Below are 22,936 nucleotides of genomic sequence, written 5' to 3' on the forward strand. Positions count from 1 at the left end.
TGCAGAAAAGAGCTGGAAGAGAAAGCTGTCTTTTTTGCTCAGAAGAACCGCCAAATCAGAGCGCAGAGATTTCATTGGAGGAGCCCCTTCAACAGCAACTAATTCTGTCAGATTGAAAGAAAATTGTAAATGTTCTCCTCATTGTAGAATGTAACAGGGATCTGTGCTGTTGTTCCCTTTTGGGGAGGGGGGCTGAGTAGGTGCAGAGTCAACGACACAGACTCTGGAAGAATGTCAAAACAACAAGCTCAGTTTATTCAGGAAGAGGTAAGCCTTATATACCCTCCACCCCATCCTGGGGGAAGGTCTGATGAATATGCATCTGCTGGTGTGACATGGCTGCCTCTCATTGGTCCAGGTCATCTCCAGATCATGTCTCAGCTGCTGTTGCTAAGGCCCTTAGGCAGACCCAGGTTGGCTCTCAGAAAGTATCTTATTACTGGTTTGGGCTGGCTAGCCCTCAGGCCTGTTAGGGATGAGTCATCCCACATATCCACCCCTTTTTTTTATTTTATGGGACATGCTCAGTGGGAGCTAGGGTGCATTGCCCTAACCTTGTTGACCCCATCTCAGGAGAGCTCAGCATAATGGACTGTAGGTTGGCTTGCCAAACAATCTCTTACCTGTCTGACTACCAGCATCAATCCTGGAGCGCTATCCAGGTGGTGAGTTTTAGGCAGTAGTCTTCTGTATCTCAGTGAGCCATGTGTGCATTATCTCTTAGGAGGACTTTGATCTAGGTTTCTGAGAGCCAATAAAACCTATAGGGTCATCTTTGTGGCCGCCTTCTGTTGGCAAGCCTGTTGTAAAAGACATTTGAAGAGGAGAAGGATTAGTCAAAAATTCAGTCTCAAGGACATGGATAGAACTGTAGTCATATTTATATGAAATGTGCCAATCAAAGTCTTTCTGGGTGATGCATTAGTAACCTTGTAGGGGGTGAGGCAATTGCTTGATATCTAGGGTCACATGCCAATAATGATATGACCTTTACTAATGCCGCAGTAGCAGAGCAAATCATACATTACCCCTCTGAAGCTTCTTCTTTGGCTAGTGTCTCTTGATCTGTTGCCAGATGCACATCTCTGGAGGGTATCCATATCAGTGTGGTGGTATTCTTGGGAAAAATGCAAGCATACCCTCACCCTCGGGTTAGTAGGGGATCAGGGGGTTTCCATTGAAGGGTGATGGGATCCCTCCAACTCACCAAGGGCAATGGTGTCTCCCAAGGCAGGTAAGCCCAGTGTTTGTTAGCAGGGCTTAATCCCATGTCATCAAAGCTGAGAAAATTAATGTGAAAAAGAACTTCTGCCAGGGCCAGGTTGGGAATCTCTCTTGGCTTCTGAGGAAATTATTTTTTTCAAGAGCTCTTTAAGGGTTCTATTAGTTCCTCTACAATGACCTGTCCCTGTGGATTATATGGAATTCCAGTGGTATGGGACATTTTTCCATGAACTCACAAAATCATTAAACTGCTATGATACATAAGCAGGGCCATTGTCAGTCTTAACGGCCCAAGGAACTCCCATGACTAGCATTGCTGACTTGAGTGCCTTAGTAACATTAGCACCCTTCTCTCCAGGCAAGGCCAGGTCATATACAAAGCCGGAGCAGGTATCTACTATTACATGTACATATCTTAAACTGCCAAAGGGTGTATAATGCTTACAATGCATTTCCTGTTTACTTAGGTAATATTATATCCTTCTGAGGTCTTTGATGTAGTTGAAGACTAGATAGTTATAATTAATTTTCCTTGGTTATGATAAAAGATAAATTAAATATAAAACCTTAGATTCACAAATATAGGATAGATAGAAAATTTTTTCTTTAATTTTACAAAATACAAATAAACTAGATATTGTAACTGTAATTCTTGCTTGATAACTGTTTTGTTATATGCAATTTTAATAGGTTAAAGTTAAAACCTTCCTTTTGTTTAGAGAGAAAAGGGGACGTGATGGGGGAATGTTTTTCTGTATGCTGTGAATATGTGTTGATTTGATTGGTTGATAAATAAAGCCATTTGGCCTATGGCAAGGCAGCTTAAAGGCAGGTGGGAAATTCAAAGGAGAGACAGGAAGAAGATGGGGGAAACGCCAGTGAGCCACCCAAGGTAAAGCCACGGAACATGTGGTGATACATAAATTAATAGTTTAATAGTTATGGGCTGATTTGAGATATAAGAGCTAGCTAGTAAAAGGCTTGAGCCATGGCCATGCAGTTATAATTAATATAAGCCTCTGTGTGTTTACTTGGGGGACGCAAGTGGGAGAGATTTACCCCAACTGCCAGCAGGCCGGGACACAGTAAATCTTCCGGCTACAAACTAAAAAAAAAAAAAAAAAAAAACCCAAAAAACCTTTAAATTATTCCAATGGTAGTTTCCCTCATGTTATTAAAAATTAAAAATACCGATAGCATTAATACTTTTCTTCTGATCCTGTCCATCATGTGCCATTCCTTCCCCAATGGCAACTCCTGAGAGGCAAATACCAGAAGGGCAGGAACTTATTTATTTATTTATTTATTTAGAGACAGGATCTCACAATGTAAACCAGGCTGGCCTGGGAACTCACAGAGATCTGAAGGGCAGGGGCTTTATTGATAAGGTTTCATCAGTCATCTCCTGGGCTGGAGATGGCACCAAGTCCACAGCAGTTACCCCATTCATGTTTGTTATGAATGAATTCATGTGTATCATCTCACTGTTTAAAAAATGCTATGTGGATCTCAGAGATTGTTATTATATTCCAATTCTTTAATGTATGGACCACGTGGTCAAGTTAGCTGACCTCACAGAGCCTTTAGTGGGTTAACGCCACTGCATGGGGTTGGAGCTTTTACAAACATTTATATACTCACAGAGGTGCAGACTGTGGTAGTTTGAATGTAATTGGCCCCCATAAGCTCATAGGGAGCAGCACTATCAGGAGGTGTGGCTTTGTTGGAGTGGGTATAGCTTTGTTGAAGGAAGTGTGTGGGTGGGCTTTGAGGTCTCATATATGCTCAAGTCGTGTCCAGTACCTCAGTTTACTTCCTGTTGCCTGTGGATCAAAGATGTAGGACTCTTGGCTCCTTCTACAGCACCATGTCTGCCTGCATGCCACCATGTCCCACCATGTTGACAATAGACTAAACCTCTGAAAATGTAAGCCACCCCAATTAAATGTTTTTTTATTTATAAGAGTTGCTGTGGTCAGGTGTCTCTTCACAGCAATAGAAACCCTAACTAAGACACATACACACATACTTTTTCTTTTAGTTTACTGTAGCTGAGATTCTCTACTCAGCTATATACTACAATAAAATATACTACAATTTGCCTGATTTTGTTACATATCTTAGAATCTTTCCAGATCTGTATAAATAGAACTACCATGTTCTGCTGCTGTAAAGATGAGCCATAGTTTGTTTAAGGGGTGCTGACAAGCGCCCCATCTCTTGACAGGACTAGCTGGTGCTCAGTGGAAAAAAATCTCTTGCTGATGGAGCACAGTGCTGTGCAAGCCAGAGAAGCTAGTTGATAATTTTGTTTTCACTACCATGCCAATCTTTGAATCTTTTGGGTTTGACTGCATCATAGTCTTGTCTGGAAATCTACCCTGACTCTATTTTTAGCTGTTTGTCCAGGGGCTCAGCTGAGCTACACAAACATGGTGTGTGCATGGTGGGTTATTAAGTCTGTAGGTGCAGCTTCCTCAGGCAGCCCCAAATTTTAGGGTATGTCTGTCCTTTTTGGTGAACCTGGCTTGGGGCTTCAGAATCTTGAGTTTCTGAATCTTAAGGCAGGACTGAGGCTCTTTGGAGTAAGCTTCAGTTCCAATGGATTCCTGGACCCTTTTCTGGTCCTGCTAGGACCATGATAGTGGTTGGATACTAAAAGGGTGTTGCATCTGCCCCTACCATCTGTCCATTGTGCACACTCACATATTTTTACCTTCACACAAGCTGTTTCAGTTGCTACAAATATTCTTCCCTTCCTCCTTGTTGCCTTTTATTTTATTTTTATTTGGTTTTTCAAAATAGGGTTTCTCTGCATAGCCCTGGCTATCCTGGAACTCGCTCTGTAGACCAAGCTGGCCTCAAACTCAGAGATATGCCTGCCTCTGCCTCCCAAATGCTGAGACTAAAGGTGTGTTTCACCACCACCCGGCTCCCTTGTTGCCTTTTAAAGCTCGGCTTAAATGATCCCAGAAACTTCCCCCTTTCTCACATACATAATAGAATGGGTCACTTTCTTTTCTTAGTCCTCAAGGACTCTGCCCTTGTTACCTGGTTGTCACAGGCAGTGCTGATGCTCCTTGTTGGGACCTTTGGCAGGAGGGACTCTTGGTACCCATTCTGACTTTTGATATCTTGGAACAAACGTCTGTTGGGTGAGGAAATCTGGGGGCTGCAGAATGGAGTGTGGGAACAAACAGAGGGCTGAAAATCCCAAGATCAGAGAACACCTTTAAAGGGATGGGCTGTGAGCACTTAACCAGTGTGCACAGGCCTTGTAGTCAGTACCTAGCACTGTAGAGAAGAGAGAGCACACTGAGTTGGCTGTGCTGAGGGGTCTCCTTTTCAGCTTGGTTTCACATGAAGGAATGAGAACCCAGTTGCAGAGATTTGAATTTGACCAGTGGAAGTCTTTCACTTCTAGAAAAAGAGTAAAGGAAAATGGCAATCTAAATAATCACACACATCTGCAAATCACTGCATCCTCCAGCACTCACTCCATGTTGGGAGCTACTCAGATGAGCCCAGCAGTGGCCACTTTTCTAGGGGTATGACCCCACAGATAAGGGCTGTCTAGTGGGAGGCTGAGAAGGAGGCAGCAGTAATGGAGGAATTTTTGCTACCTTGAACAGGTGGCTCCAGCGGCAGGGTTTTGTTTTATTTGAGACAGGTTCTCACTATGTAGCCCTGGCTGGCCTGAACTCACTCTGTAGACCAGGCTGGCCTGAACTCACTCTGTAGACCGGGCTGGTCTCAACCTCATATGAGATCACCTGCCTCTGCCTCTGAGTGATGAGATTAAAGTAAAGGCATGGCCACCACACCTAGATAAACTTCTTTAAGCAGAAGAGGGAGCTGTTTTCTATAAGCCTGTTAACCCTCACTTTCCACACATTTGTAACAAGCATTTTTATCTGGTTTCTTTATAAATGTTTTAAAATCACATATGTTTGTTTGCATTTGAATATTAACATCAAAAATTACATTTTATTAGTCATTTTAGTAGAGACAGTGTGCAGCACTGATTTTGGATGGGAAAAATGTATATCTTAATAGGATTGTGTCTTGATGACTTGAATAAAGCTGTAACACCTTGTGTGGTACCCAGAATGTGGGCTTAAGGCTTGAAGCTGCAGGCAGCAAATGTTCTCAGAAAGACAAGCTTTAGATGCTGCTGGCTGCTACCCCTTTCACATGCCCCATAGGCATGATGTTGTGTGACCCATGGGCATAACACTGATGAACACAGCAGGCCCATCCTTGGAGGACATGAGTGAATAAATGTAGACAATACTTTCAAAACTAATGAGATTCAGAAAAAAATTTGGTCCAAGGCACCAAGGATATAAAACTTTTATAAAATATACAGAAAAGAAGGGCCAGTGAGATTGCTTAGTGGGTAAAAGCTCTATTAGGTGGTTATGTAGAGAAGCCTTATGGTGGTTGTCATTTAACTACATATGGAATATGTACATGGAATATTTATAAAAATGGATCACTTACTGGTCCAAAGCAAGAGCCAATGATACTATTTGGATGTGAAACATCTTCCTTAGGCTCATGTTTTGAATGCTTTGTCCCCAGCTGGTAGTGCTACTCCAGGGGCTGTGAAACCTATAGGAAGCAGAGCTTGGCTGGTGCAAGTTGATCGGTAGGGCTGGGCCTTTGAAAGTTTTAGCCCAGTTCTGGTTCTTGTTATCTTCTTTGTTCCCTAGTCCACCATGCTGTGAGGGGACTCTGCCACATGGTCCTGATGCTGTAGAATGAGTTGCTCCACCATACCATCCCTACTGTGATGAACTGAAATGGTGAGTCCAAATAAGCCTCTCCTGTCTTAAGTTGTTCATATCATATAGTTTGGTCACAGCAACACAAAAGTAGCTAATATACTTATTGAGTAATAAAGAACTGACATGGACAGACCAGATTCACAAGCATTAGTACACTAAAATTACAAACAATACTTTGCAAAAAGTTAGCCCCAAACTGAAGGAGATTGTTCCTAGGATTGTTCAACAATGTTCAGCACCATAAATACAGGTCCCAGGTTCCACACCATCCACAGTTACTGTGAAGGCTCATTTTATGTCAACTTGACACAGGTGAGAGTCATCTGAGGGGAGAGAACCCCAACTGAGAAAATGCCTCCATAATATTGGGCTGTAGAAAAGCCTGGGGAGCATTTTCTTAATTAGTAATTGATGCAGGAGGGCCCAAACTATTGTGGGTGTGTGCCATCCCTTGGCTGGTGGTCATAGGTTCCATAAGAAAGGAGAATAAGCAAAGCCATGGGGAACAAGCCAGTATTCCTCCATGGCCTCTGCATCAGCTCCTGCTTCTACATTCTCTCACCCAGTTTGACTTCCTGTCTTGATTTCCTCCAGTGATGGACTGTGGATGTGGAAGCATAAACCAAATAAACCCTTTCCTTCCCATCATGATATTTCATCACAGCAACAGTCATCCTATCTAAGACAGTTACCATTCCTGAGGTAAACTACCCCTTCCAGGCTGGTGTGAGGATCCAAGGGTGTCAGGTGCACTGTCAATGTGTAATATGATAACTGGCTCAGAGACACCTGAGTGTTAGAACTTGAGGCTGATTCCAATAGCAGCAGCAACAGGACAGAGTGAATGGACACAGTGGAGAGGATACCTTGAGCTGCTAACCTTTAGCTTTCCCCCTAGTTTCTCCACTGACTCTGAATAGCATTCAGAATAGAAAACTCCCTTTGAGCTGAAGCAGTCTATGCATTGATTGCTACAGAAGGACTCCCTTTGCGCCTCTGGGGCCTGGATCCTGCCAGATGGGGTGTTGCTGAGTGAGCATCTCACTCTCTAGTGGCTTTTGGTTTCTTCTAGTGCTGAACTCCAGGCAGAGGAGAATTGTCTGAGAATGTCAAGTAACCTAAGTTTTAGCTACTCTACGACCCCAAGCAAGTCACCATTGTCCTCATGCCCAGAGTATATTCATTATGACATGAAGAGTAACTCTGAGGAAGTCTGGGAAGCTTATCTAGGACTCATGGTTATAAGTAACAGAAAGTTGCTTGAAACTAGTCCAAACAAGAAATAAATTGATTGGTGAAACTGGAATGTGTGGCACTGGCTGCAGGCATGGCTGATTCCAGAGTCTCCAAGACCATTAGGACATTGCCTCTCTCTCCATCTCTCAGCTCTGCTGTCCCTTAAGTTGGCCTGAGCTCATGCTCCATCCAGCCCTTCATTAGTGATAGTCACCTGCACTTCCAGATGCCCATAAATCAGCTTCATGGCCTGTGGGAAGGAAATGCCTCTCCTTGGACAGCCTCAGCAAAAGTCTCAGGACTGACCTTAGCCAGTCTGCCTTAAGTTCCAGCCATCAGCCAATCTTATGGGACTGATCAGAGTTGGCAATGACTTCTCCTGGAACTGAGAGGAGCTGGAATATTAGAGAAGAGCATGCAGCACTTGAGGCTGATCTGTTCCCCTTCACTATATGGTTATTGGGAATTTGATGGGGATGAACATACTTGGATCTTGGGTTGCTCATACTCTGGGGAGGCAGACAAGTATCCCACCAGAAGCCATTGTAATAGCCAGACTGTCAGTGTTGTTGGAGATCAAAGGGTTCAGTGTGCCTTGGAGGCCAGGAAGAGCTTCAGAGGGGAGGTGACATCTCATTTGGTCTGATACCTTTTTGCATGCATTTGTTACCCACAAAAGCCAAGACCTGTGGCTGTCTCAGGGCAAAGCCTAAAAGAGGGCCTTAACCCCCCACTCTACAATCCACTGGGGCCTCCACCTCCACTGAACCAGGACCTCACTTGGCCTCTAGCCCACCTTAGTGAAAATATGAAGAATTACGGCCACAGCTGCTGATCTAATTATTGGGAACTGAATGGCTTCCAAGGACCCGAGAGGAGCCTGGTTTTGCACATCTAAATATGGAAATTTAATAACTGTACTTGATGCAACCCTCTATCTCTGTCTGTAGTGCTGCAGAGAGAAAATTAGTCTTGGTCTTTGTAATTTTACAGATATTAAGAGACTGGTGCTAATAACAATACTCATGAGGTGGAGGATTTGAGGTGGCAGAGCTCATCTCATGGCCCAGTTGGGCTGTTGATAGAGTTGTACGGTGTGAGAGTTGGCGGACCTTATTGCTGAATGAAACACAGGATCTACATGTGGGAATAGTGGAGTCATCTAGGTTGTAGGTAAAAGTGTGTGTGTGTGTGTGTGTGTGTGTGTGTGTGTGTGTGTGTTCTCTAGGGAAAGCATACATTACTTTCATCAGATATTTTTTTTTTCGAGACAAGGTTTCTCCATGTAGTTTTGGTGCCTGACCTGGATCTCACTCTGTAGACCAGGTGGCCTCGAACTCACAGAGGTCTGCCTGGCTCTGCCTCCCGAGTGCATGTGCCACCACCGCCTGGCTCATCAGATTCTTGAAGGGACCCATAACTACCAAAAACACTAAGAAACTCGAATGTAGACCATGTCCTTTCACTGGTGGTGGAAGGACACAGAGCCCTGGGAAGAGAACATACCAAAGAGCTCTTCAGTCATTGTCTAAACCTGTGTCAAACCTCAGCAGTCAAGATTCTAGATGTAAGAAGTCTTGTTTTAACTTCATGTCCCCGAGCCTGACTAAGCCCTTAGAGGGATCAGTTAACAGTTTTGTAGCCTGATCTGACCCCTGCTCCACTGAATCCAAGGTGTAGGCGAACCCTGAGAGCATGCCTGGTAGGGAAGCTATCCAGGTGGCTCCTGTGCTTGTTATGTGGAACTGCTGCTGGAATAAAGCCCTGGGCTCATACTGTGAGAAGAACATTCTCACAATGAGTGGACCATGGTGGGGGGGACTGTGTTTGAGTGTGTGAAGGTGGTGGTGAGTGGGTATGTTGTTTGTCAAATACCCTTTCAGATTTGGTGATTTACTACAAGGACTCACAGGACTCAACATAGAGTCACATCCATGGCTTGGATTTATTATAGCAAAAGGATACAAAGAAGAATAGCAAAGACAAAAGGATGTGGGATGAAGTGCAGAAGAAACCAGGTGTAAACTTCCTAGAGTCCTTTCCCAGGTCACACAGGATATGCTAATGATTTTCTAGTAGGTGATCCTTATAGCAGGTGTGGGCATGGCCCACTAGGGAGGCTCATTTAGGCTTCATGGAGGAAATACCTATTCAAGTCTTTGTCCATTTTGAACCAAGGTTTTGTTGAATTTTAGGAGTTTCCTAGGCAATTTGGATATAAATTTATTGTTAGATATATAGTTGACAAATACTTTTCTCCATTACATATGTTGACATTTTGCTCTGTTGATACCATCTTTTGATGCATAGATGTGTGTGCAGGGATACAACCAGATGGAGGCTAGGGGAGATATTGGTTATCTTCCTCTATTGCTCTTTATCTTATTCCCTTCAGACAGGTTCTTTATTTATTTTCTTTTTTATTGTTTGATAATTTCTTGCATGTATATAGTGTGTTTTGATCACCTCCCCATTCTCTCCCCTCCAACTTCTCCCCCGTGCCCCAGACAGGATCTCTTACTGAACCTGTAGTTCACTGTTTTTCTAGTCCTGCTGGCCAGCAAGCCTAGCCATCATCCTGTCTCTGTCTTTACCTGCCCTCTTGCTGGGGTTACAGGTCTGTGCAGCCATGCCAGCTGTTTTGCATGGATCTGGGGATCTGAGCTCGGTCCTCATGCCTGTGCAGCAAGTGTTTTACTCACGGAGCCATTGCCTCAGCCCAAATACAGACGCTTTTAATTTTCATAAAATCCAGTTAGTCTAGTTTTATTTGTTCTTGTTCCTATTCTTTTGTTTCATTCAAGAAATCATTGTTTAGTCCAGTGTCATGAAGCTTTTGCCCTGCTTTCTTCTAAGAGGCCTTTTTTCCCTTGCCTGTCAGCTTTAGGTTTATCAATTTTATTGATCTTTTCAAAGATTGACTTTTATTTTCATTGATTTTTTTCTATTTAAAAAATTTCTGACCTAATTTCTAAGAATTATTTTCTTCTTTCTGCTAGTATTAGGTTTGTTCTTTTTTCCCCCTAATCCTTGAGTTTATGAAGTTGTGTCATTGATTAGATCTCTGTCTCTGTCTCTCTCTGTCTCATGTATGTGTGTGTGTGTGTGTGTGTGTGTGTGTGTGTGTGTGTGTGTGTATAATTATATATTTCCTTTCTTTTTTCTTCATTTTTCTCTAAGCACTTTTTTTTCAAGACAGGGTTTCTCTATAGACCAGGCTGGCCTCAAACTCACAAACATCTGCCTGCCTCTGCCTCCCGAGTGCTGGAATTAAAGGTGTGTGCCACCATCACCTGGCTGATTTTCTTTCCTGTCAATTCTTTGGTCCACTTGTTAAGAGTTTGTTGGTTAGGACTGGGATAGAGCTTGGTGGAATGAAGTTTTTGTGTATCATTCTTGAGGGCCTAGGTGTATCTTTAGAACTTAAAAGAAAAAAAAAAGCATGTTGTTTAATTTCTACAAATGTGGAAAATTTCTTACACACACACACACACACACACACACACACACACACACACACACACACATATATTTAAAGATTTATTTATTATGTATATAGTGCTTTGTCTGCATGTATGCCTGCACACCAGATGAGGGCACCAGATCTCATTACAGATGGTTGTAAGCTACCATGTGGTTGCTGGGAATTGAACTCAGGACCTCTGGAAGAGCAGCCAGTGCCCTTAACCGCTGAGCAATCTCTCCAGCCCTTACTTTATTTGTATTATTAATTTAAACTTCAGTGCTTTTTAAAAATCTATTGAAATTTAATCTGTGCCCTAACATGTTGTGTCCTAGAAAGTGTCCCATGCACACTTGAGAAGAACATGAGTGTTTATTCTTGCTGAGCGGAATGTTCATCTGTTAGACCTTGAGACTTAATACTGTGAAGATGCTGTACAACCAAAAGCAATCCACATGATGAAATCTCCATCAAAATTGCAATGATATTTTTCACAGAATTAGAGAAAACAATCATAAAATTTGTGTGGAGATATAAACGGCCATGAATAGTCAAAGCAATTCTAAGAAAAAAAGAACATGCAACAGAGGCATCATATTATCTGATTATCAGAGCTATAGTGACAAGCATACCATGGTACTGGCACAGAAACAGACATGTAGACCAATGGAGCATAATAGAAGACCCAGAACCCAGAGATAAACCCACACAGCTATGAATAGTCAATTTTTGACAAACATGTAAAAATTATGCACTGGAAAAAACGACATTCTTTTTAAATGGTGCTGGGAAAACTGGATATGCCTCAACAGAAGAATAAAGTTAGAGCTCCATCTCTCATTCTACACAAAGAATAAATTCTTACTGATCAAAGAGCTTAATGTAAAGTGGGAGAAACTGAAACTGTTAAAGGAAAACACAGGGTAAACACTTGAGAACATAGGAATAGACAAGAAATCTCTAAGTAGAATCCTATTAGCACAAGAAAGAGCCTCAAGAGCTGACAGATGGGGATACATGAAATAAAAAAAAAAAAAACAACTTCATGTCAAATAAAACTATCAAAAGAGTGAACAGAGCCAGGCAGTGGTGGCGCACGCCTTTAATCCCAGCACGTGGGAGGCAGAGCCTGGTGGATGTCTGAGTTCAAGGCCAGCCTGGTCTACAGAGTGAGATCCAGGACAGGCACTAAAGCTACACAGAGAAACCCTGTCTCAAAAAACCAAAAACAACAACAACAAAAACCAAGAGTGAACAGTCTGATTTCAGGATGGGAGAAAAACCTTTGACAGCTATATTTTAGACGAGGGGTTAATATCTAGAATGTATAGAGAACTGCAAAAAATGAAACACCAAGACAAACAACCAAACCAAATACTACCAATCAATAAGTGGACCAATACACAGAACAGATGGTTTTTAAAAGAAAAATATAAGCGAGGTAATGGCGGCGTATGTCTTTAATTCTAGCACTCGAGAGGTAAAGGCAGGTGGATCTCTGTGAGTTTGAAGCCAGCCTGGTCTACAAAGTGAGTTCCAGGACAGTCAGAGCTGCACAGTGAAACCCTGTCTTGAAACTCCCCATGCCTCCTCCCCCCCCCAAAAAAAAAGAAAAGAAAAAAAGAGAAAAATACAAATGGCACAAAATACATCCTTGGCCATCAGAGTCGTGCAAATTAAAACTACTTTGAGATTCCATCTCATCTCAGAATGATAAACACCAAGAAAACAAATGACCACAAATGCTGGAGAGGATGTGGGGGAAGAGGAATCCTATTGATGGAAATATATGGTTGTGTGGAGGTGTCTCAAAAAACAAAATAGGGGCCAGGCATGGTGCACAAGCAGAAGCAGGTAGATCTTTGTGAGTTTGAGGCCAACCTTGTCTACATAGAGTGTTCTAGGCCAGCCAGGGCAACAAAGTAAGACCCTATCTAAAAAAACAAGCAATCAAGCAAATCACAACAAAACTCCAGCCAATCAAAGAACAGAACCACCAGATGAGCAAGCTATACTATTCCCATGCATACACATAAAAGGACAATACATCCTACCACAGAGACATCTGCACACCATGTTTATGGCTCCTTTTTTCACAATAGGTAGTAAATGGAATCAGTGTAGATGTCCATCAACAGATTAATGGATAGTGAAAATGTGGTACATATGCACATAAAATTTTATTTAATAGTAAAGAAAAATGAATTTATGAAATGTGCAGGCAAATGGCTGAAACTAGAAAATATGTTAACCTAAGTTTAGAAAAACAACAATCATATGTTCTCTCTCATATGTGGATCCTAGTTTCTGGTTGTTAAATATATCTATCTAGGCAGCAGTAAATGTGACTAGAGGCCAAGAAACTAGGAAGGGGCTAGTGAGTTATGGAAAAAAGAGGCCTTTAGGGAAGGGTGAGAGAAGACAGTAGGGTGCATGTGATATTAAAGTGGAGGGGAGAAACTGGAGGCAAAAGAGTTCAGTGGAGAAATATGGGACAAGGAATTTGAGGGAAGAGTTGGGGCGCCAAATGTAGATGTAACCAACCGTCTTATCAAATAAGAAACACAGAGCCGATTCCGAGAAGAAAGTCAAGAGGTCAGAGCTAAGAGCCTCACCCTTCCTTCTTCAGCGATCCTCTTCAGTCAAGAGAGCTCTCCGAAAGGGACCTACTTCCTGTGTGTATGTCTTTATATAGTCTAGCTGTTCTGCCTTCTCATTGGTTGTAAACCCAAACATGTGACTGCCTCGTCACTGCCTGTATGTACCGCCCTCCAGGTTCTTAAAGGCGTGCGCCACCGCTGCCACTCACTTGCTATGGCTCTAATAGCTCTGATCCCCAGGTAACTTTATTTATTAACATACAATTAAAATCACATTTCAGTACAAGTAAAATACCACCACATTTCCCCTTTTCTATTTTAATAAAAAGGAAAAAAAAAGAAAAAAGAAGAAAAAGACAATTACTAGTTTTAAATACTTTACATTGGATTGGATTGTTTTATATTGTATACAATTATATATATTGGAATTTATATTGTTAGAAAATGCTATATGTATATTTCTAATTGTACTTATACCGTTCATTTAACAATGCAATTTTCTGATCCTTGAATGTTATTATTACCAACTATTAGGATATAAAGAAATGAAAGTTAGTAGTTAGACATTACAATAGAACTTGTAGTCATATTAGATATGTTTTAAAAATTGAACAGATATATTTTAGACAGGTCATCTTCAAACCCTTCAGAGATCTACAGAATATGGCATTTAAAATGTTTTAATAACTTAGAAAATTTTTCTTTTTTGTTATGATTATGAGACATGTCGGCTCCTGGCAGTACCAATCTACTTCAGAGAAAATATGGGCATTGAAGAAACTGCATATGGAGTTATCTTTCATTGTGGCAAAAGTTAGCCACTGGACAACAAAGTATCCTCGAATCAACTGCTGACAAAATGGACAGACAGGACATGAAACAAAGGACTACTGATTCTTGCCAAAACAAGTGTGGTTATGGCTTTATCAAAAGGCATCTTCTGAGGCCAGGACAACATGGCACCATCCCTGAAGTGGTGCCTTAGCAACTCGGAAAAGGTATAGTGCCCTTTTCTTTGAAGGCAGCTGAACAGGCAGTGGGCCGATGGCTTCTGATGTGCTATGGAACAGCAGCTGAAACAGTTATTCTTGAAGAGTAACTAAGCTCACGCCTCTCATTAGTAGACTGGCATTTGACAGAGGGATGTGGAGAAGAATGGGATGCTGAGATGAAGCCATATATACACAGCCAAAAAGAATGGACAGCTGAATTAAAAAACCATCAACAATTTCCAGAATTTAAAATCCTGAATCATGACATGACACTAGTGGAATTCAGGTGTTTCTGGTACATGGACTGCTCTCACCCAATGTGAGGTTGAACTGTTGACCTTGTGTACATCCTACTTCACAAATGAGTCTGTCAGATATGCTAAGCCTATAGGCTGAAGATGATGCCCCAGCATTGCGGAGAAACCTCAGGTCACTGTCCAGGCAGCTGGCTGTTTCTGTCAACTCACAAATTTTTTGGAAGTTGCTTGCATGCACTTTCTGTTTTTATTTTTGTTAGCTAATATTATTTCCTTCTTGGGTCTCTGAGGGAGTTGAAGATTAGTTAGTTATAGTTGAAGATTAGTTAGTTATAGTTGAAGGTTAGTTAGTTATAGTTGAAGATTAATTAGGATAGAAAGTGAATTAGATACATTTTGGACTTAACAATGGACTCGACATTGTTTAGACATTTATTACTTGTATATATTGTATATAGTCATTGTACTTTTGTATATAGTTTTTCTTTTGTTAGTTATAACCTTCTTTTTTTTCCTTTTTATTAAAATAGAAAAGGGGAAATGTGGTGGTATTTTACTTGTACTGAAATGTGATTTTAATTGTATGTTAATAAATAAAGTTACCTGGGGGTCAGAGCTATTAGAGCCATAGCAAGTGAGTGGTGGCGGTGGCGCATGCCTTTAAGAACCTGGAGGGTGGTACATACAGGCAATGACGAGGCAGTCACATGTTTGGGTTTACAACCAATGAGAAGGCAGAACAGCTAGACTATATAAAGACATACACACAGGAAGTAGGTCCCTTTCGGAGAGCTCTCTTGACTGAAGAGGATCGCTGAAGCAGGAAGGGTGAGGCTCTTAGCTCTGACCTCTTGACTTTCTTCTCGGAATCAGCTCTGTGTTTCTTATTTGATAAGACGGTTGGTTGCATCTACACAGTAGGGTGCATGTGATATTAAAGTGGAGGGGAGAAACTGGAGGCAAAAGAGTACAGTGGAGAAATGTGGGACAAGGAATTTGAGGGAAGAGTTAGAAGAGAGAATTGAAGATGAGAAGTATGTATGAATGTAGCAAGGAAAACTGTTACTTTGTAAACTCATTAAAAATTAAAAATAGCCGGGCGGTGGTGGCGCACGCCTTTAATCCCAGCACTCGGGAGGCAGAGCCAGGCGGATCTCTGTGAGTTCAAGGCCAGCCTGGTCTCCAAAGCGAGTTCCAGGAAAGGCGCAAAGCTACACAGAGAAACCCTGTCTCGAAAAACCAAAAAAAAAAAAAAAAAAAAAAAATTAAAAATAATCTTTTTAAAAAATAAAGCAATTGCTCATGGAGGAACTTTCTTTTATAAATTACTGCTTATTTTCTATATGCCTCATAGCTGATTTTTGTTGTTGTTGTTCCTGATTTCCTATATTATTGTATTGTATTTACTTGACTTTTTGGTAGTAAAATGCTTGAGTTCCTTTTTCATCCTTTTGAGTATATTCTAGAACCCTTACTGTGTGATCACTGTCTTAGCACCCTAAAGTTATCACATTCTGTGTTAAATTTATACCAGTCCCACAAGAAAGCTCTGCTCCTACATCTCTGTCCTTTCCTTTCATAAAATCCAATCTCAGTAAGATAGGGAAGTAGGGGGTGAATATGATAAAAGTACATTAGAGACACTGCTACACTTCCTGGTACACACAACTCCCTCAGCAGACAGCTCAGAACATCTCTCAACCCTCATCAAAGTGTCATCTTTCCACAGTAGGTGACTAGTACAGAGCACAAGTAGTCAATATGCAGAGGATAAGAGACTGAGGAGTGCTCAGCTCTAAATAGGACATTTATATCACACTCCCAGCCCCAAGGCTCAGGGATCATCGTGGAAGGAGGGATAGGAAGACTGTAAGAGCCAGATGGTGTGTGGACGTCTGTAGTAAAACAGAATTTGATGACACAATTGGGCTGTTGCATATATAAACTCAAAGCAACTATGACTGCATGCACAAAACCTGCCCAAAAGCAAGCCAGCCAAAATCTCAGAATGAACAGGAGTGGGACTCGTGAAGTCCTGTTCCCTTTTCCAAAGCTGAGGAGCTGTTGGCAAATCAGGGCTGCTGGGGGAGGGAGAGCCAGTTTTCTTCAGGGATACAACCCTTGAGAGGCTACTTACACCCATCATACTAAGTGGACTCAAGGGGTTAAAAACCAGCACATGGAGTTGGGAAGGACTAGCAGGAAGCAAGGGTAGGGGAGTTATTGGAGGGGAGGAGAAGAGAGACAAATTTGATCAAAATGTATAATACACATGTATGAAGTTATCAAACAATAAAAATATACATATACCAACTTACTAAAAAACAGAAATATTATGTTAAAATTCTATCTTTATATATTACATGACCCCAAACATTAACTAATAACTGTTTTCAAGCCTGTTAGTTTCTTACATTGTGTAGAAAATAAAATGTAGGTCTTTGACTTTAATATATAGATCCTAAAAGGGAAAAAAGGGAAAAGAGAAAACTCACTCTGTGGCCCAGACTGACCTTGAACTGTTTGATCCTATCTAAATTAGCCACCACGACTGGTTTGTGACTTTTCCCCTGAAAACTGAACTCTTTGAAAACAACTGTAAAAATTGATATTATGTGTATAAGTGTTTTGACTGCATGAATGTATGTACCTCATGTGTGCAGTGTTTTTGGAGTCCAGAAGATGGTGACTGGAACTGATGGCTGTGAGCAGCCATGTGGGTGCTGGGAACTGAACCCAGATCCTCTGCAAGAGCAAGTGCTCTTAACTTCTGAGCCACCTCTCTAGACCCAAACTCTTTAATGTAAAAGCTCTAGAAATAAAATTCTTCCCTTCCCAGGGTTTGCTGTTTACCATAATTTATACTTTTTTGATTGATGTCTTGGTTCTAAGGATCAGTTTTGTGTTTGGCTTCTAAGGCTCTAGGATATCTGCAGTCCAGTGAAATGATCTTCTCATTAGGCTCAGCTCCCCAAGCCTTTTAGGTGGCAGTAGTGATGGTGTGTTTTTGTTCTTTGGTCTTTTTAAACAATGTTCCAAGCACACACAGGAAAATGGCTTTGAAGTATTAACTTCAGTTGCTCAGATGCCCTGTGTGTGTGTGTGGGGGGGTGGGGGGGGGCGGGGGAAGCTAGAGAAAACTTTGAGGTAACTTGTTAAAACAACAACCACACAACTTCGTAACAGTAGCTGAGGAGATTGATGGTATGCCAGAAAGTGTGCTCAGTGCTTTAGCAGCATGAGTGCCATTTAATTCTAAGAATGATCCCAGGGAATAGAAACTATTATTATCCCTATTGGGTCAGTGAGGAAACCAAGGCACAGAAAGGTAGCTGAGTAAATAGCTCACCCTTAGGTCAGACCAAGGTAGGTCTTTTCTAGTCCATCTTAGAGACCCAGACATGCACTGAGAGAAGGGGCACTCATCCCCCCACCATGAGTCCACTCTTCATTGTTAACTCTCTCATACCGTTAATGGCATGAATGATGCATTAATCCTTTCATAAGGGCAGAAGTTTTTACCTAAATATCTCTTAAAATATTTTTCTCTCACCTCCAAACTGGGGCCTTGAGTTTTAACACATGAATTTTGGGGACATATTCAGACCACACTAGAGAATTTGAAGGTGAAACTCATCTATGACCAGGTGGAGGTCCCTCGTCCCCAACTGTTCCTCTGAATGTGCATGGCTGCTTCATATGCATTCATACACATTAAAGCAGGCATATCACTTCTAATGTACTGGCCACCTTCATGAAGCTGGTGTCCATGGTTCTTACAGAACTCTGGGGTCTCTGAACTGCTTAGTGATGGGGGAGGAGTTTCCAGAGTAGTCAGAGAAGAACTGATCAGGTGTAAGCCAAAGTCAGCATGCCCACGAGACTGAATCAGGGTGTATCCAGGTGTAAAGACAAGCAAGAGGTATAAAATAGTTTAGGACTGATTCTCAATCAATAACAACTTTATTCCTGTGTCCTGGGGGTAGTTAGAGATGTTAGGAGATATTTTTGGTGTTATGGTTGTCATGGAAGTGAACGGATTACTACTGGCCTGTTGTAGATTGAAGCAGTTTAACAACTGCTCACATTGTCAGGACAGCTCTTATTGACAATCAATGATCTTGCTTCACATGTCATTAGCAATAAGAGGAACCCTAAGCCCAGGATTAGTGATGATGACTTGAGGATATGGAGAGGGAGAGACTTGTGTGAGCCATGACTAGGCAGATTAAGATCTTTCAGAAGATGTCAGCTAAGGCTGCTGGGCATGGCCCACTCTCTCCCAGGCCAGTACCACCTGGAATTTAGAATATACCTTAGAAGGAGCTTCAGGGACAGGGACCTGCCACTAGAGCAAGTTTGTGAAGAGGCTGCTTGTAGCAGAAACCAATCAGTTTGATCCATTTCTCTCCAAATGTCATAATTTCCTTCTTTTCAGCCAGAAAAATTTACACTGTGTATATGCAATACATTTTCATTGTCCATTCCTCTGTTGATGGACATTTGGCTGCTTCCATTTCTTAGTTATTGTGAATAGTGCTTGCTCGTGTCTTTGTGGTTTACACATTCTTATAGATCTGAGCAACAGCTCTGTTATCGTTGTAAACCTAACCCAACTTCTCAGAATTGTCTTATTTGACTCATGACTAATTGGATTGCTATCCTCTTTTTTTTCTCCTTAAAGGACAGGATTTCTCTATGTAGTCCTGGCTGTCCTGGATCTCAGAGAGATCTGCCTCCTTCAGCCTCCTAAGTGCTGGAATTAAAGGTGTAGTGTATCACCACACTTGGAATGCTATCCTCTTAAAAACTATTTATTTTTATATATTTGGGTGCTTTTGCCTGCATGTGTATCTGTACCACAAGTATGCAGTGCCAGGAGAGGGCATCAGATGAGAGTTTCAGATGGTTCTTAGCATCCACATTGGTGTTAGGAACTGAACTTGGGTCCTCTGCAAGAGCAATAAGTGATCTTGACTCCTGAACCATCATTCTAGCCCCACTATTGTCTTTTTTAAAAAATTTGAGAGAGAAGCGCCTGGGTCTATGTATGTATGCCTCAGAGTATGTGTATGTGGTGATCAGAAGACATCTTTCAGGAGTTGGTTCTCTCCTTTCACTGTGGGTTCCAGGAATCAAGCTCAGGTCATTAGGCTTCCATAGCATCTTACTATCTCACTGTCTTCTTCCTATTTGGGGCAGAGATGGAGCTCAGAGAACGGGAATATTGTACCAGGTTTTGGCTGTTTGGTGGTAGTGCTGCCAGGATGCAGGGCTCATGTCCTTGGCAGATGTTCCCAGCCATGAATGGAATTCAGAGCCCAAACTTCTGCATGCCTATTCTTGGGCTAGGTAGCCAGTCCCGTGGCTCCTTACAGTCCTAGCTTAGAAACTCTCTGGGACAGGGACAGAAGAATTGTCATTGTGTTTTCAGCTTGTTCTTTGCCAAGGCAAAGCCCTCATTTCCAAGCAGACATAAGAAAGCTGAATCATCCAGGTGCATCAGCAGGTGAGCCCACACTGGGCATCTAGAGGAAGAAGACTGTAGCTGGAGCAACACCTCTTTTGGTCTGAATTTCTTCTCTAAGGTCTTAGGGGTTTCTTCTTTCCCCTTCCAGAAACCAAATAGGAACCTTAGCAAAGCTTGCAAAGCGCTACAGAGTTTCCTAGGTGCTTATAGAGGGCTGCTTGGTACATGTCTTCAAAGTAACATGGGATAGTGATACCAACTTCCACACTTGTACATGCCAGGGTCAGTAAGGGCATCCCCACTCAGGGCACCCCCAACACCATGTAGCCAGGGTTCCATTTGATGGACTGTGCCTTGCTTCTCCCTAGAAGAGCACACTGTTGTCTTCCCAGGTCAATACTTAAATCTGCAATGGTCTGTGATGCTCCTGCAGCCATCTAAAATGGAGATAAAAGGAAATGCCCACAGAAAGGGGCGGTATTGCAGGCTCAAGAGCTGCTATGATTTACCGGGAGGCCTCCAGTGAGGCACCTGACCTATGCCTCACTTGGATCATCAGTAGTTGGAGGTGGGGGCTCCATGTGCAGATGGACATGCTAGTGCTAACAAAGGCCTGTGTCTACCATGGCAGCTAGACAGGCAGTACAGTGCCCTTGACCTTTGCTCTCATTGCTGGCCTCTCCAGGTAACTGGGCCCTGCTGCCAGAAGATGTGGCAGCCTGGGAGCTGGAGCTTCAGGCCAGGACATACTGACTGAAGGGTGCCCCCTGGTGTCCATCACTCAGATCTCCAGGCTCCAGTGGGATTGACAAGGTCAGGGATTTTCCTTTCTCTGACTTTGCTCCAAGCTGAAATGGAAGAAGACACATAAGCTGGGAAGCTACTGGAGCATGGTCTTCCTGCTCTTCAGTGTCTCCAACATGAAATCTTTGCATAAGCTAAGGTCACAAAGATATACTTCCACCTCACTTCCTGGAAACATCTGTTTTACTTCTCAGGATTTATGCTTAAAAAGAAAAAGAATCAGAAATTTGGTTAAAGGCAGATATTGAGGGTCTGGGGATGTAACTCAGTTGATAGAATACTTGCCTAGCATGTCTGAGACCCTGGGTTCCATCTCCAGCATTACCAAAACAGGATGTAGCAGCACATACCTGTAATCCTACAACATTCCAACGTCTCCACAGTACTGCAGTTCTAACCAGTCAATCAGGCTCTACAGATGCAGCTTCTTTCCAGGCATTCTCAGTCATGCCAGCTTCTAAAATGTTGTTCCAGCTGTTTCTCATTCTTTTTGTTCTGGTGTATTTATTCCATTGTGGGGCTGAGGGTAGAGCTCAGTGGTAGAGAGCATGCTCAGCATATATGAAGCCCTGGATTCAGTTCATAGTGTACATATCTGTATGTATGCGCGTGCACGCGCGCACACACACACACACACACACACACACACACACACACACACACTGTATTAGTTGTTTTCCTTGTAACTGTGACAAGGTATACTTGGCAGAATATCATCATAATGGTAGGAGCAGATAGTAGGGGAAGTTCTTATTCAATGGTGGACAAGAGTCAGAGATCTTGAGACAGGAGGTAGCTAGGGACAACCCCCGAGGATTTCCCACTAATGACCCGTTTCTTCCAGCCAGGTTCTACCTCCTAGAACTTCCAGAACTTGCCACTGTAGTGCCACTATCTGGGGACCCAGGCCTCTACACATAACTCTGGGGGGTGCATTTCAAATTCAAACTGTATCAAAGCCCTTTATAATGATTTTAATAACGAGGACTCCCAGGGGAGTCATTGTTTTGGGAAAAGCTTATTTTATCACTTTTGTGTGGATATATGGTGGGTTACTTTAATTTTAGGGATAGGCTCATGAGCTAATTACAAGTCAACTTCTCAGGTGTAATTTATCTTCTAAGAGGTACAGATTTCACTATGAAAAAACCAGCCTTTTGGAACATTTCATGTAAGTGAGCTTGTAAGAGAAGAGTCTTTTGAATGCTCGTGGGACAAACTTCAGTTTTGTTTTGAGACAGGGTCCCATGTAGCTTAGGCTGGCATCATAATCAAGGATGATCTTGAGCTTCTGATTCTCCTTCATCTTTCACACTTCTGTAAATGACCCTCACTTACATTTCATAAGCAAACCTAATAAACTCATTGGTTCTCAGAGTTGGACTTTGGTACAATTGTTCTTTGGTTTGGAACCCTCCTATAAAGAGGGGATAGATGTTCGTGTATGTCTCCCCAGGGAAAGAGTTCCTGAAACAGCCATGCATTCTAGGCAAACACTCTAATAACTGAGCTACACCCCCAGCCTAGAACAAGCTTGTAAAAGAGCTTATTTTCCATTTAGCTCAGAAGTGTGACAGATTGTCTCGTAAATGCTGCTGAGTGTTAAGCTTGGGGATGTAACCCACACTTATTGCCGTGTAAGTTTCTAGTCACAATTGCTGTTGGAATGTGTTTTACGGGCTGCCTTTCTGGAATAACTAGACTTGGGCATTTGATTTTGATTGGACATAAGCATTGCATTCCTTGATGTACAATGCTGGGGTGTGTAAAGTGAGGAAAACATCCTAGGTGCTTGGAAGAAAGGAAGCAGAAGCCTTCTTAAGTGATGCTTTGTATGCTCCAGGGTCTTTGTATGAAAGAGTGACTGGACTGATTCTCTGGGATTCATTCCTGTTATACCTTGGTCTCTGACGCTAGTAATGAGGCTGCATTTAAAAGTCCTTTAACATTTGGTAAAACTACTTTCTTCCCTTGAATGATGTAGTGGCCAAAAGCTGATTCATTGTGTGATTACTTCTGTGTCCTTTCCAGTTGACCACAGGACATATGGTCATATCATTCCACTAAAGAGGAAGAATCCTACTGAAGAACACATTTGGG

The 22,936-nt window shown here is 42.2% G+C and overlaps 1 long non-coding RNA gene across 4 annotated transcripts in view; it reads left to right on the plus strand.

Annotated features, from left to right (window-relative positions):
- The window catches only part of LOC128095227 (uncharacterized), a 101,915-nt gene that overhangs the window by 11,437 nt on the left and 67,542 nt on the right, over nucleotides 1-22,936 (plus strand). For 3 of the 4 annotated variants that reach the window (XR_008213189.1, XR_008213190.1, XR_008213188.1), the window contains exon 3: nucleotides 5,940-6,032. The exons of the other annotated variant lie outside the window; for it this stretch is intronic. This is a non-coding gene — a long non-coding RNA (uncharacterized LOC128095227). The remainder of the gene's footprint in view (nucleotides 1-5,939; nucleotides 6,033-22,936) is intronic. 4 annotated transcript variants of the gene reach the window in all.

Source organism: Peromyscus californicus, unplaced genomic scaffold (assembly GCF_007827085.1).
Source record: "Peromyscus californicus insignis strain IS unplaced genomic scaffold, ASM782708v3 Scaffold_4__1_contigs__length_199733344, whole genome shotgun sequence".
NCBI classification, from domain to species: Eukaryota; Metazoa; Chordata; class Mammalia; order Rodentia; family Cricetidae; genus Peromyscus; species Peromyscus californicus.